Genomic DNA, 12,958 nt, shown 5'->3' with positions numbered 1-12,958 from the left:
TGTTTGCCACCCAACGGTAACTACCACTCTTCTGATGCAAGATGCCCGCCCACAACTGGCCAGTCCCCATATGTGGGTGTCGTAGGAGAAAACCAGAGGCCTCTGGATTCCTCCGAGGCAGCCTGCCAAGATGTTCCCACAGACAAATATTCCTAAGAGCATCTGTTCTGACAAAAACAAAGAGAGAAAAGGGGGAGAGGATAGAGGGAAGGAGGAGAAGCGAGGAAGAGGGACAAAAAGGAAGGAAAAAAGAAAAAGGCTGAGCCTCTCAATCGCCACGCAGCACGTAAACATTCGCTCGGAGCCCAAGCCTGTGATCGGCCCCTCGGGAAGTGTGAGCACAGCCCGCGGGGACCTTGCCGAGCTCTAAATGGTGTCGCCCACAGACATGTGTTCGAGTCCCCATGGACTCTGTAAGCACACGGGCTCAAGCGGCGGGGCTGTCCCCTAGCTCTCACCACACCAGCCGGCGGCCTGCTGAGACAGCTCCAGCAGCCCAGGATGATGTGCTGAACGGGTGAGGGCCAGCTGGCTGGGTCCTCCCTCAGAGCGGCTGAGCTAGAACTAGGCAGCGTCCCACCTTCAAACCTATGTGACAAGCTCTAGAATGCTCACAGCAAAGGAGACTCCAACTGTCTCCTGTTTCCTCTTTTACTGGCTACGGCAACAGGAACTCACCCAGGTCTGGCCAAGCTTAGAGGGAGGGTCCCGGAAAGTGAGCACTCGCCTGGGCTACGAGTGGGCCGCCTGCCTGAGCGCACACAGTCTGAGCAGACTACACACCGCAATGACGTCAACAGCCAGCTTCTCACGACCAAAGTACAGTGATACCTCGGTTCTCGAACATAATTCGTTCCAGGAGGACGGTCGAGAACCAAATTGTTCGAGAACCGAAGCAATGAAACCCAATAGGAAATAATGGAAACTGGATTAATTCGTTCCAAGCCCCAGAAAATGCCTATTTACTGGCCTAATTTGTATATAATATGTAGAAAAACATAAGTCTCAACAAGAAATAAAAGTGTACAGTATGTCTAAGGGTTAAATTCAGTGTAAAGCGTGACTCTCTCTCTGCACTCACACTGATGACGCGAGCAAGGCGCGCTGGGCCGAATGAACGCCATTCGGCTCCACTCGGCTCATCTCGGAAGTTCGAGTTCCAAATATTTGTTCGGATTCCAAGACAAAAGTTTCTCGAATCTCCTGGTCGAATACCGATTTGGTCGAAATCCGAGGCGTTCGAGAACCGAGGTATCACTGTACTGTTCCCACCAGCCCAGCACTCAGGTGTGGGAACCCTCCCTCCTATTTCATCTCGCTTGAAGGATGATAAATGTGGGCCTTAAAGTCACTTCCATGTGAGGTCCTAAGATCTTAGAACTACAGAAAACACAAACAGAGCAAGAGCACACAGCCCACCGAACCCAAAGTCCTCACATCAGACGCGGAAAACAAAAACCCTGAACCGGCACACAAGACAGGCCTGACCTTCCAACAGATTCTGCCTGCGAGGGCCCCTTCCCCATGACCAGGGCTGCTGGTTCTCTCTGGATTAATGGCCCAGGCCTCCGTGTCGGAGTTGGAATATTCTCCTGATGACAAGCGGTCTGGCTGGACACACAACCTGGGCCTGCCTCGCAAGGAATGCATTGGGAATGAAAAAGTGAGGGACCTCAGGCCCCTGCAGTGTGGTTCCCACAGGCACAGCTAAACAATTCGAACACGGACGGCGCAGGCACCAGTCTCCGAGGCTGGCCGCCAACAACGCCTCCCGTCCCTGTCGGTGCCCATGGCACCGCTATGGCTTCCAACTGAATCTGAGTGGCCCAGCCACCAGCTGAATGCTGTCACATGAATGACCTCAACACCTTGCAAAACCAAAGAACTGCCCAGTCAGCCCACAGAATTGGGAGAATAAACTGCTGACAGTTTAAGCCACAAAGTTTGGAGGCGGCTTGCTTACAGCAGAGACAACCGATACAGATGATAAACTGGAAAGAAAAAGGAAGGAGTAACAGCCCTGGCATCGAAGGGTCATAGGTTTGATTCCTGGTCAAGGGCATGGGCCTGGTTTGCAGGTTTGACCCCAGTCAGGGTGCATGTCAGAGGCAACCAATTAATGTGTGTCTCTCCCACTGATGTTTCTCTCTCTCTCAATGAGCCAAACCGGCCAGGGCAATTTTCTTTACTTGGATATACCTAGATTGATTATGTAAACCAAATATGTACATTTCACATACTGTATGGGGCTATTTTTCAAAATTTGACTCAAAAATTTTTTTTTATCCTCACCCGAGGATATTTTTCCATTTTTTGTTCAGATAGAGCGGGGTGGGGGCGGGGAGAAACATCAACGTGAAAGGGACACATCGAGTGGTTGCCACCCGCACGACCCAACCAGGGCCGGGGACAAACTGCAACCGAGGTACGCGCCCTTAGCAGGAACCGAACCCGGGTCTCTCTGGACCGCAGGCCGATGCTCCAACCGCTGAGTCAAACCGGCCAGGGCTTGACAGAATTTTTAATAAGAGAAAGTGAGCACAGGTGCCACACTCAATCCACGCAGAGGTTGTTTCCAACACGCTCAAGGCCACTGTCACCGGGCTGTGTGAGGCCGGGGCCTCAGGTTTCAGTGGAACTGAGCAAACCCCAGAGGCTGAGGAGTAGGGTTCAGGCAGAGGAGGGGACTAGCCACCTCATTTGTCCTTCAGTTCCCAAACATCTGTAAACACACTGCTGACAAAAGAAAGGTTTCTCCTTGGGCCATAAAATCCACTCTGCTCAATCCAACCTAGATCCCCTAGTAACAATAAAATGGCATTTAAGGGTTCTTTTCACTGTGCCGAGCAGCACAGTGTCAGGCATGCATGGCACTGCTCGAGCACCGAAAAACTAAAAACATGGAAAGGGTCCTGGGCTCGATTCCGGCCAAGGGCACGTACCTCGGTGGCAGTTCGTCCACAGCCCCAGTTGGGGTCGTGTGGGAGGCAACCAGTCGATGTGCCTCTCTCGTATCAATGTTTCTCTCTCCCCCCTTCCACTCTGTCTGAAGATAAATGTAAAAATATCCTCAGGTGAGGATTAAAAAAATAATAATAATAAAAGAACATGGCTATTCTGGGTACCAAATTCTGCACTGCTGCTTCTAAGATGTAGTGGTCCGAGAGGCTGCTCAGTACTGTGGGGGCAGCGAAATCTCGAGGTCAAGCCAGGAGGGAGCTGAACCCAGGTTCCACCACCTGCCATGCTAGCGGGTGAGCTCCAGCAAAGCCCCTCTCAGGCAGCATGTGAGTTCTTGCTCCCCAGCATATGTCCTTAGTTTGGCTCAAATAAATTCTTATAAAAATGTCTTAAAAAAAAGGTTTCTCCTCTGGCAAAATGGGGCCAATGGGAGTACTCCCCACATCTGTACCAGGATGAAATTAGATACGTAAGCAAAGCACCCACAGTGCCTGGCACGGGGTAAGCACTCACAGACTATTGTTACCATGAAGCAGAGACACAGATTATAGTGGGGGTTTTTCATTTTGTTTTAGGCCAAAGACGGCATCAGACAGTTTCTAAATATCCTTTTATGCTGGGCACCTTGGGTGCACTCAATAACTATTTGGTGACTCGACCTTGTTAAGAAGTTGTAATCATAACCCATTATTCCTTCTAAATGCAATCTGGAAAAATCCCAGAGTCCAATTAACATTCTGAGAGGGAGAGAGTGAAGGGAGGGGCACTGGGCAAGAATCAATCAGAGCGATTTTCTCTGTCGGGGAAGCACTTTATACTGAACAACTGTTCTGTTAAACCCCACGGGTGTTCCCGGGGCAGGGCTGGAGCGCCTGCCCAGAACTCTGTGGGTCCGCAGAGCCCCGCTCCATCTCAGAGTCAAATGGGCACTTGTCAAACATGAAATATTTATTACCCGGGTTATTAGCAAGCACGCAAGGGCAGGCATTTTGTGAACTGGCACACAGAGGGAAGCATGCAGCTAGGGAATGACCGCATCCACCACAAGGAGATGCTGCGCATGACAAACAGTCCCCGGCCCCCAGAACGTGCTGCACCCCGCTGCGGGCCTGGACATCACACAGCCATCTCCTGTCCAGGGGTCTCGTGTAACCTGAAGCAGGTGAGAGGGAACATGGCTTCCAGTTGCTCAGACTTCCTGATTTTCTAGAAATACAGGTGACTCTTGTATACAGCTTAGCCACACCATCTCCGGCCAAGGAAGCGGAAGTTCACAGCAGGCCAGCCCTGCGAACATGAAATCGACCCTCCCCTCTTCAGTGCAGTGTGGCCGAGGCAGGTATCAACTCCAGCCCTTCCAGCACGTTCCTCTTCGCCCGGAAAACACAGCTCTCCTACTAAGCTTGTGTTTCTCAAACTTAGTAAATTGATTTTAAAATCAATTTCCCCTTTAGATAAACATGCAAACCTGACTCAGCCCTTCCCAACCGCCCCAAATTTTGACTTCATTTTTTTAATTTATTGATTTGAGAAAGATTTGTTGTTCCACTTTTCTTTATTGATTTTAGAGAGAGAGGAAGGAAGAGGGAGGGAGAGATAGAAACATCGATGAGAGAGAACATCAACTGGTTCTCCTGCACGGCCCCCACTGGGGATCGGGCCCACAACCTGGGCATGTGCCCTGACCGGGCATCGAACCAGTGACCTTTTGGTGCATGGGTCAACGCTCTACCACTGAGTCACACTGGCGGGGCTGTTCCACTTACTTATGCATTCATTCGTTGATTCTCATATGTGCCCTGATCAGGGATCGAACCCATAACCTTAGCATATAAAGATGATGCTCTAGCCCTGGCCGGTTTGGCTCAGAAGTTGGAGCATCGGCCTGCGGACCAGACAGTTCTGGGTTCGGGTCCCGATAGGGGCATATACCACAAAAAAAAAAGGATGGTGCGCTAACCAACCAAACTATCTGGCCAGGGCCTCTGACTTCATCTTCTACTGCATAGTAGCCCCCACCCTGAAAGTCATTGCTACTGTCTGTATAATCCTACCAGTCACAATTTGGTAGTATTTTCTTTACTGATATCTGTGTAATAAAAAAATTTTTTGATTTTTTTTTAAATATAAAAAAAGAATCCAAATATAAAATTAAATTGTGACACTGACTTTGCTTTTCAAATTATACGAGTTTCACTATGTCTAAGATTTAAGATTTAACTGCATTTCAGAAGAGGGAGCGGGCATCCCCTTCCCTGACCCCACAGACCGCACTGGTCTAGGAACCCGTCTGAGTGGGAAGGCTGGCGTCCCTGAAGAAACTACTGTCCTGATCCCTGCGTGTCCAGGCCAGTTTAGACTCCATTATGCCAGTACTTGCTCTGGGGACTCTTGAAGTGTGACAAAGGGTAAATTAAGGGCCTTGCTAACAAAAAGACAAAATTAGGGCATGTGGGCCCTGGCCAGTTTGGCTCAGCGGTTAGAACATCGGCCTGAGGTCCAGAGAGACCCGGGTTTGGTTCCCGCTAAGGGCACGTACCTCAGTTGCAGTTTGTCCCCAGCCCTGGTTGGTCATGTGGGTGGCAGCCACTCGATGTGTCCCTTTCACGTCGATGTTTCGCGTCGATGTGTCCCTCCCTCTCTCTCTTTCTCTCTCTCCCTCCCACTCTATCTGAACAAAAAATGGAAAAATGTCCTCGGGTGAGGATAAAAAAAAAAGAGAGAGAGAACATGTGGGACTTGTGTGGTGTCTGATCATTCTCCCAACATCCTCCCAAATCCCACCTCAACAGCCTGAAATGACACAGGTAGGTTGCCTGCCTCCCCAGCAAGTTTAATAGACTCGCTGCCTGGTGGGACTACTTCTTTCCAGCTGTTTACAGCACCTGCCCCAGGACCTTGCTCTCAAACAGTCACAAATCAGGTTGGGGAACAGGCCTGGTACAGAGTGATGATTCCTGGCCTTATTGAGTCTAATTCACTCAAGGTCAAAATATCTTGTGGACTCTTATGAAATTATAATTATACTTCCGGTACTAACTGAGAAAGTAATAGACAAAAACCACTATGAAAAACAAATTTTATTCTATCAGTCACAATAGCATCTATATTTATTTAAGAAACAATTCTATGTACACAAATGAAAAATCTCCCGCAATACACAGAAAATCTGTGGTAATACAGCTGCACAGTGACTCCTAATTACTGCATTCCCCTTTAGGGGTTCTCAGCCTATAAATTAGAAAACACACAGGGAGAAAAGACTAAAGAACGTCACAAGCATTTAGTGAGTGCTTATTCCGTGCTTGTCTTAGGTGCTAAATTAGAGCTTTGAGCCTAGTGGAGAAGACAGGTAATAAATCAACAGAATATGTAACGTCATGCAGTAAGCTCTGTGAAGAAAACTAACGTAAGCCGGGAGACCGAGAGGCAGAGGCTATTTAATATTTAAGAAAAGAGCCCTGGCCGGTTTGGCTCAGCGGTTAGAGCGTCTGCCTGAGGTCCAGAGAGACCTGGGTTCGGTTCCCACTAAGGGCACGTACTTCGGTTGCAGTTTGTCCCCGGCCCTGGTTGGGATATGTGGGTGGCAGCCAGTCGATGTGTCCCTTTCATGTCGATGTTTCTCTCTCTCTCTTCCTCTCTCTCCCTCCTGCTCTGTCTGAATAAAAAATGGAAAAATGTCCTCGGTGAGGATAAAAAAAAAAAATTATAAGAATAAAAAAAGAAAAGAAAAGAAAAGACACCTGCCACCAATACAAAATCATATTGAGCCCTGGCCGGTTTGGCTCAGCGGTTAGAGCATTGGCCTGCGGTCCGGAGAGGCCCGGGTTCGGTTCCCGCTAAGGGCATGTACCTCGGTTGCAGTTTGTCCCCGGCCCTGGTTGGTCGTGCGGGTGGCAGCCACTCGATGTGTCCCTTTCACATCGATGTTTCTCTCTCTCTCTCTCTCTGCCTCCTGCTCTATCTGAACAGAGAATGAAAGTGTCCTCGGGTGAGGATAAAAAAAAAAACAAACAAACAAAAAAAAAAACAAAATCATATTGAAAGTAAATTGTAATTGAAAAATAAAAATGTGGGGAAAAATATTTAGGAGAAGGGCCCAGGAGGACGTGTCTGAGGTGACATGTAAGCAAAGACCTGAATGAATGCAAGAGTGAGCCATGCCACTGTAAGCCCAGGGCCCATTACAGACACAGGAAGAGCAAATGCAAAGGCCCCGAGACAGGCATGACATTGGCGAAGGGGCCAGCGTGCCCCTAGAGGGGAGACAGGGCGGCTGAAGTGGGCAGCAGCAGTGCTGAGATCACTGGGGTGTCACAGGCAAGTTCGGCTCTGAACTTTCCTCCAAGTGCACTGGGACGCCCGAGGAGAGCCGAGAGCAGAGCGTGGGAGTGACCGCAAGGGGGCAAGAGTGGGCCCAGGAGCACCAGCAGAGAAGGGAGAGATGGAGTGGCCTCCACCAAGGTGGGAGCAGGAAGGGCATCAGCCGAGGGGTGTGTTCTGGCAGAGCCAGCATCCCTAACGGATCAAGTACATGGGCTTCGCAAACAAGAAGGGAGCCAAGGATGACACTAAAATCTTTCGCCTTAAAAACTGGCCGCGTGGTGGTGCCATTTATCTTTCCTGAAGTGAAGAATGATGGTGGGGGCAGAGATTTAGTGGGGGGAAGCAAGAGTTCTGTTTTGGCCAATTACAGCCGAGAGGAGTGCAGCAGAGATGGGGATGGAAGCCACGGGGTGGACCGGCATCTCCACAGGAGTGAGTGTGGTTAAGGAGGGGACAAGACCAACTGCTCGGATGTAAAGAACATGCATTTGAATCCTGACTCCAGTCTTACCAGGGTGCCTCAGGCAAGCTTCTCTGAGTTCCAGATTGCTCACCCATTAAACAGGAAAACCACCTGTGAGGATTAAAGAAGGTCAATAACAGGAAGTATTGCACAAATACTGGAAAAATAGAAATATTACTTCTCTAACACAAGTCAGTGACGGAGACACAGTTAAACAAAAAGGGAAAAAAATGAATGAATGAAAACAGGACAAAGCAGGTTATCCCAAGTGAGCTCCCTTTACCAGCGAAGCGCCTCTCCCACAAGGCAGTGGGTCAAAGCCCGGGGAAGGCAGAGGCTGGAAACCAAAGGAGTCGCCAGCCTGATGCAACGTAACACAAAAGCGCATGGACTTTGTTCCCATCGGGCTTCACACTTCTGCTGTTAGGCCTTTGCTGCTGTGCGACGTGGGGCACAAAGCCCTGGAAGAACTGCCCACAGCCGTCCCTCGCCACTTCGCGCTTCCACGATCCAGTGTTTGAAAAACCGGTAGAGTGAAGCTGGGAAAGTTGAAGGGCGAAGTGGCGAGGGACATAAATAATCCTACTTCGCGGAAATTCATTCATCGCGGTAGAGTCTGGAACTGATTGACTGCGATAAACAAGGGCCGACTACACTCGAGTTAAACATGAACAAATCCGGGGATCTAATCTTTGTATGTGATGGGCTGAGGGGTAGTATATCAAATATGTACTTCGAAGTCAAGCGCAAAGCAGGGCCCTGCTGGGGCCGGCAGCTCCACTGGGAGTCAGGCCAGGCCTGTCTGAGCGCCCACCCTCAAGGACTTCCACCAGGGCAAAAGGCCCAGACTCTCCCGCTCCCTCTGATGAGAAAGGAATGCAGCAGGAGCCAGGCACCAGGACCCAGCCCAGCAGGCCACACGTTCATCCTCAGCAGGCGGAGCCATGTGGGGGTAGGGGTGGCGGGGCTAAGCAAGAGGGGGCCATGGTTAGGCTCACATTTCTGAAGGTCACTCTGGCTGCATGAGTATGGAGAACTGACTGAACAGGGGAGCTCAGAAGCAGACAAACTAGTTAGGAAGTCCCACAGCGCTGGACCCTCGGGAGTGAAAAATGGGACAATGTCACCACTAGCTGGCATTGGGAGGATTTAGCTGGTGCCCAGAATCTAACACACAGGGATCTTTCTGAGCAGCCTGTTCAAGTGGCCCTCCCACGAAATATTATTGTGTCCTCTGAAGGTTTCAAGTGCCTCAAAGTCCCTTAATACTTAGTACCTGACCCTTCCTAAGGAAAGCTGGACTATGCTGCTTGTCCAAAACCATAAACCCAGGCTGGAATTCCTACCTCTTACTCATATTTAAAAGAAAACATCCTTGCGCAGCTGGAGTGGCTCAGTGGTCGAGTGTCGACCCCTGCACCAAGAGGTTGGTGGTTCGATTCCTGGTCAGGGCACATGCCCAGGTTGTGGGCCCAGTCCCCAGTGGGGGGCATGCAGGAGGCGGCTAATCAATGTTCTCTCTCATCAATGTTTCTATCTCTCTCCCTCTTCCTTCTTCTCTAAAACTCAATGAGAAGAGAAGAGAAGAGAAGAGAAGAGAAGAGAAGAGAAGAGAAGAGAAGAGAAGAGAAGAGAAGAGAAGAGAAGAAGAGAAGACATCCATTATCTGGAGGGATGTACAAGATATTGGTAAGGGGGACCCCCTTCAAGGAGGGGAAGGGGGAAGGACTTACACTTTTCATTGTATATCCTTTCTCTTTCTGGTAGTCCCATTTGTAAATATTATCTATTAAAAAATTAAAACTGAGAAAAGAAAGGAAGAAAATGTCCACAGAGTCAGAACTCCTTTGTTTCTATTTACCATAAAAACTTTAAGACATTTTCCACAAGACTTGGTGACTAAAAACTTCTCAACAGGGGGGGAAGAAAAGCTCATAAGGGAAATGGAAAATTATGGTAATTTCCACAAAGATGTGTCACTTGGGAAAACTTTATGAGCAAAAATTCCTTAAGGGGACAAAACTGAAAATCCCCTAGACGATCAGCTGGTAGCTTTTTTCAGAGATGAACCCTCCGACACTGGGGTGAAGCTGAAGACCTCCCCAGGGAGAGTCACACGGCACCTCTGCAGGTGACTTCAGGGAGCTCACTGACACCCTGGGCCCAGTTAAAACTCCTGTCTGGGAATGGAGCCAAGCCAGTTAAGTACCTTGGGCAAGATTTCTTAAATCTCGGCACCTCCGTTTCCTTTCTGTAAAATGGGGATGGTAATAAAAGTCTCCACGTCATAAAGTTGCTGTTGCCCACCACCATTATTACACGTTTACCCGTGCCAGCAATACGAATTAGTTAGTGAAGAGAGGGGGAACCTAATGCTCTGATCCTCGCCCTATCTTCTAAAAATGGATGTAAAAATCGTATCGGTCATCCAGGCACCCATCACAGATGAAGCTTCAGCCTGAAAACAGACCAGGAAAAGGCCCTGCAAACTGCAATGCGGACTCCACTCAGTAACCAGAGCACAAGGCAGAGGTAGGTGCTCTGGACCTGCTGCCCAGCCACCTGCTTTCTACCAAGAACGGTGATTCTGAAGGAGCCCAAGAGAGAAGAGGTAGTTGCCGCATGAGTCTAGTTGAGATGAACAATCCAAGCCAAAAGAAAAGACTGGTTGAACACCCCTCGCTTAGAGATGGGTGCGTTTGGACTTTTTCAAGGGACTTTTTCTGGGTTTGTTTCCTCATGAGGATTAGTGACTGCTAGGGGCCCTGCTAGTGTTAAGAGTTAACAAATGGTGAGTGCATGGTGTAATCAATAAGACTGCCAGATTACAAATGCATGCCTTGAAGCATAACCGATACTGTGTGACTGACGGTAAAAAATGAGCTATTCACCTAGCATTTAGCACATTGTTTTGTCATTTAAAACTTTCCCTATGTTGAAAATCTTAAGATCTCCAAGTATGATCATGAACTATATTGGGACATGAACATCAACTATGAGCTATATATAAATATATATAAACCACATAAAAGAACATCAACTTGTATAGTTACTATTCCAAGCAGAATTGAACCAAAGTTAGTACTTTGTAAAACTTGACTGGGGAAAGCAAAACGAGTAAGAGAATATTTTAGAGAAATATTTTGGGGGAATCTCAAAAACTTCCATTAGGCCGGATAAAGAGTGGTCAAGAACAATGTCTCGGTCTCCACTGGTTCTCCAACTCAGCCGGCTGCTGCTCTAGAAGGCAGCTTGAGCAGCCTGGGAGGAGAGGCTTGAGCCCCAGCTCACCCTTGAAGAAACAGTGCTGCCAACCTCTTGGCCCTCAAATTCCCTCCACCAGCAGCAAGGATGAATCAGCAAAGCTGCTGAAAGCCTTCTCGTGGATGACTTGCAGCCCTGGCGGTTTCTCAGCCAGCCACTTTGAAGATTGAGCTTAGCTTCCGAGAGAGAAACTTAGAAACCACCCCCAGTGCTGCTGGGTTCCTGGTCCTAAGGCCGGCAGCCTGAGAGAGGCAGAGACAGAGACAGAGAGAGAGACAGACACACAGGGACAGCACTTGGCTGCCTCCTGCACAACCCTGACAGGGCTGGGACCAAACCGAAACCGAGGTATGTGCCCTTGACCAGAATCAAACCCATGACTCTTTGGTCTGAGGGTCAACGCTCTAACCACTGAGCAAACTGGCCAGGGCTATTCAAAAGGCTCTTAAAAATTAATCAACAATGAAGGTATATCCACACAAAAGCTTGTAGACAAATGGTCATAGTAGCATTTTTTTACAATAAATTTTCTTTATTGATTTTAGAGAGAGAGGTAGAAACATCGATGAGAGAGAACATCGACTGGCCACCTCCTACATGGCCCCCACTGGGGATCAGGCCCACAACCTGGGCATGTGCCCTGACTAGGAATCAAACTAGCGACCTCTTGGTACATAGGTTGATGCTCAACCACTGGGCCACACCAGCCAGCTTCATAGTATCATTATTCATAATAGTTGAAAGGTGGAAACAACCCAAATTTCCATCAACTGGTGAATGAATAAAATATGGTATGTCCATACAATGGAATATTATTTGACAATAAAAAAGTGCTCATATATGCTACAACATGAATGACCTTTGAAAATATTAGGCTAAGTGAAAGAAACCAGTCACAAAAGACAAGCTGCATGATTCCATTTATATGAAATGTCGAGAATAGGCAAATCCATAAAGATCGAAAGTGGTTGTCTAGGGCTGGTAGAGACAGGCAAATGAGTGACTGCTAATGGGTGGTCGGTTTCTTTTGGGGATAATGAAAATGTTCTGAAATTAGATATGGTGATGGTTGCACAACTCTGTGAATATACTAAAATCCACTGAACTGTATACTGTAAAAGGGCGAATTGTATGGTAAGTGAAAATCTTACCAGAGCTATTATAAATTAATCAACAAAAAGTTTCCCAACAGAAAACTGAGTCAAAGAAATGAACAAGCAATTCACGAAAGAAGAAATACTAGAAATGAGTATACTCTATAGAGAAAAAAAGATGTTTCCCCTGGCTGGGCAGCTCAGTTGGTTAGACCATCGCCTAACTAATAGTCAGAGAAATATAAATAAGCACAAGATACCAATTCCAGTATCAGACTACCAAAAACTGGGAAGACTGCCTGTTTCCTCTGTGGCCAAGACAAGTTCCCGATTGAGCAGGAGCAGAGAACAGTACCCTGTCTGGAGAGCAGCTTGCCAATACAATGCAAATGGTTTAATGCATTCACTGGTCGGGGAAAAAATAATGTTTGCATGTAAGTAACTGATCAGAGAGCCCGTGTGCAGATATGGTAATTTCCCAATCTGATGGGGCATTTCATCCAGCGGTAAGGAAACTGTGAGCCCTGGTAAAGGACTGTGCCCAGAGAAAACCCAGCCTCGCTAATAACAAGCTCCACCATACTAAGCACCCGGAGTTCATTGGCAAGAGAAATCGTGGACTCGCTGTTTCCAAAGGGCAGTGGCACATGGCATGATCACCACCAACAGAGGTGTGAAGGAAACAACTGGAACCTCCCTGCAAAGTCTGATAATACCATTGTTGGGAGGATGTGAAGCAAACAGAACTGTCAGTTGAAGTGTAAATTGGGGAAACCACTTTGGAAACAATTTGGTATTATTTGGTCAGAATGAAAATGCACACACCTTTGATTCAGTCCCACACCTAGGG

General features: G+C 48.1%; 1 protein-coding gene across 2 annotated transcripts in view; it reads right to left on the bottom strand.

The window, feature by feature from the left end:
* Positions 1 to 12,958, bottom strand: part of ZBTB17 (zinc finger and BTB domain containing 17) — a 32,299-nt gene that overhangs the window by 13,663 nt on the left and 5,678 nt on the right. Inside the window, exon 2 of one of the 2 annotated variants that reach the window (XM_036256487.1) lies at positions 7,799 to 7,861. The exons of the other annotated variant lie outside the window; for it this stretch is intronic. The gene's annotated coding sequence lies outside the window, so the exon portion shown is untranslated. The remainder of the gene's footprint in view (positions 1 to 7,798; positions 7,862 to 12,958) is intronic. 2 annotated transcript variants of the gene reach the window in all.

Source organism: Molossus molossus, unplaced genomic scaffold, assembly GCF_014108415.1.
Source record: "Molossus molossus isolate mMolMol1 unplaced genomic scaffold, mMolMol1.p scaffold_m16_p_12, whole genome shotgun sequence".
NCBI classification, from domain to species: domain Eukaryota; kingdom Metazoa; phylum Chordata; class Mammalia; order Chiroptera; family Molossidae; genus Molossus; species Molossus molossus.
Note: the sequence above shows the minus strand (reverse complement) of the source record. Positions and strands in the feature narration are given on the sequence as shown.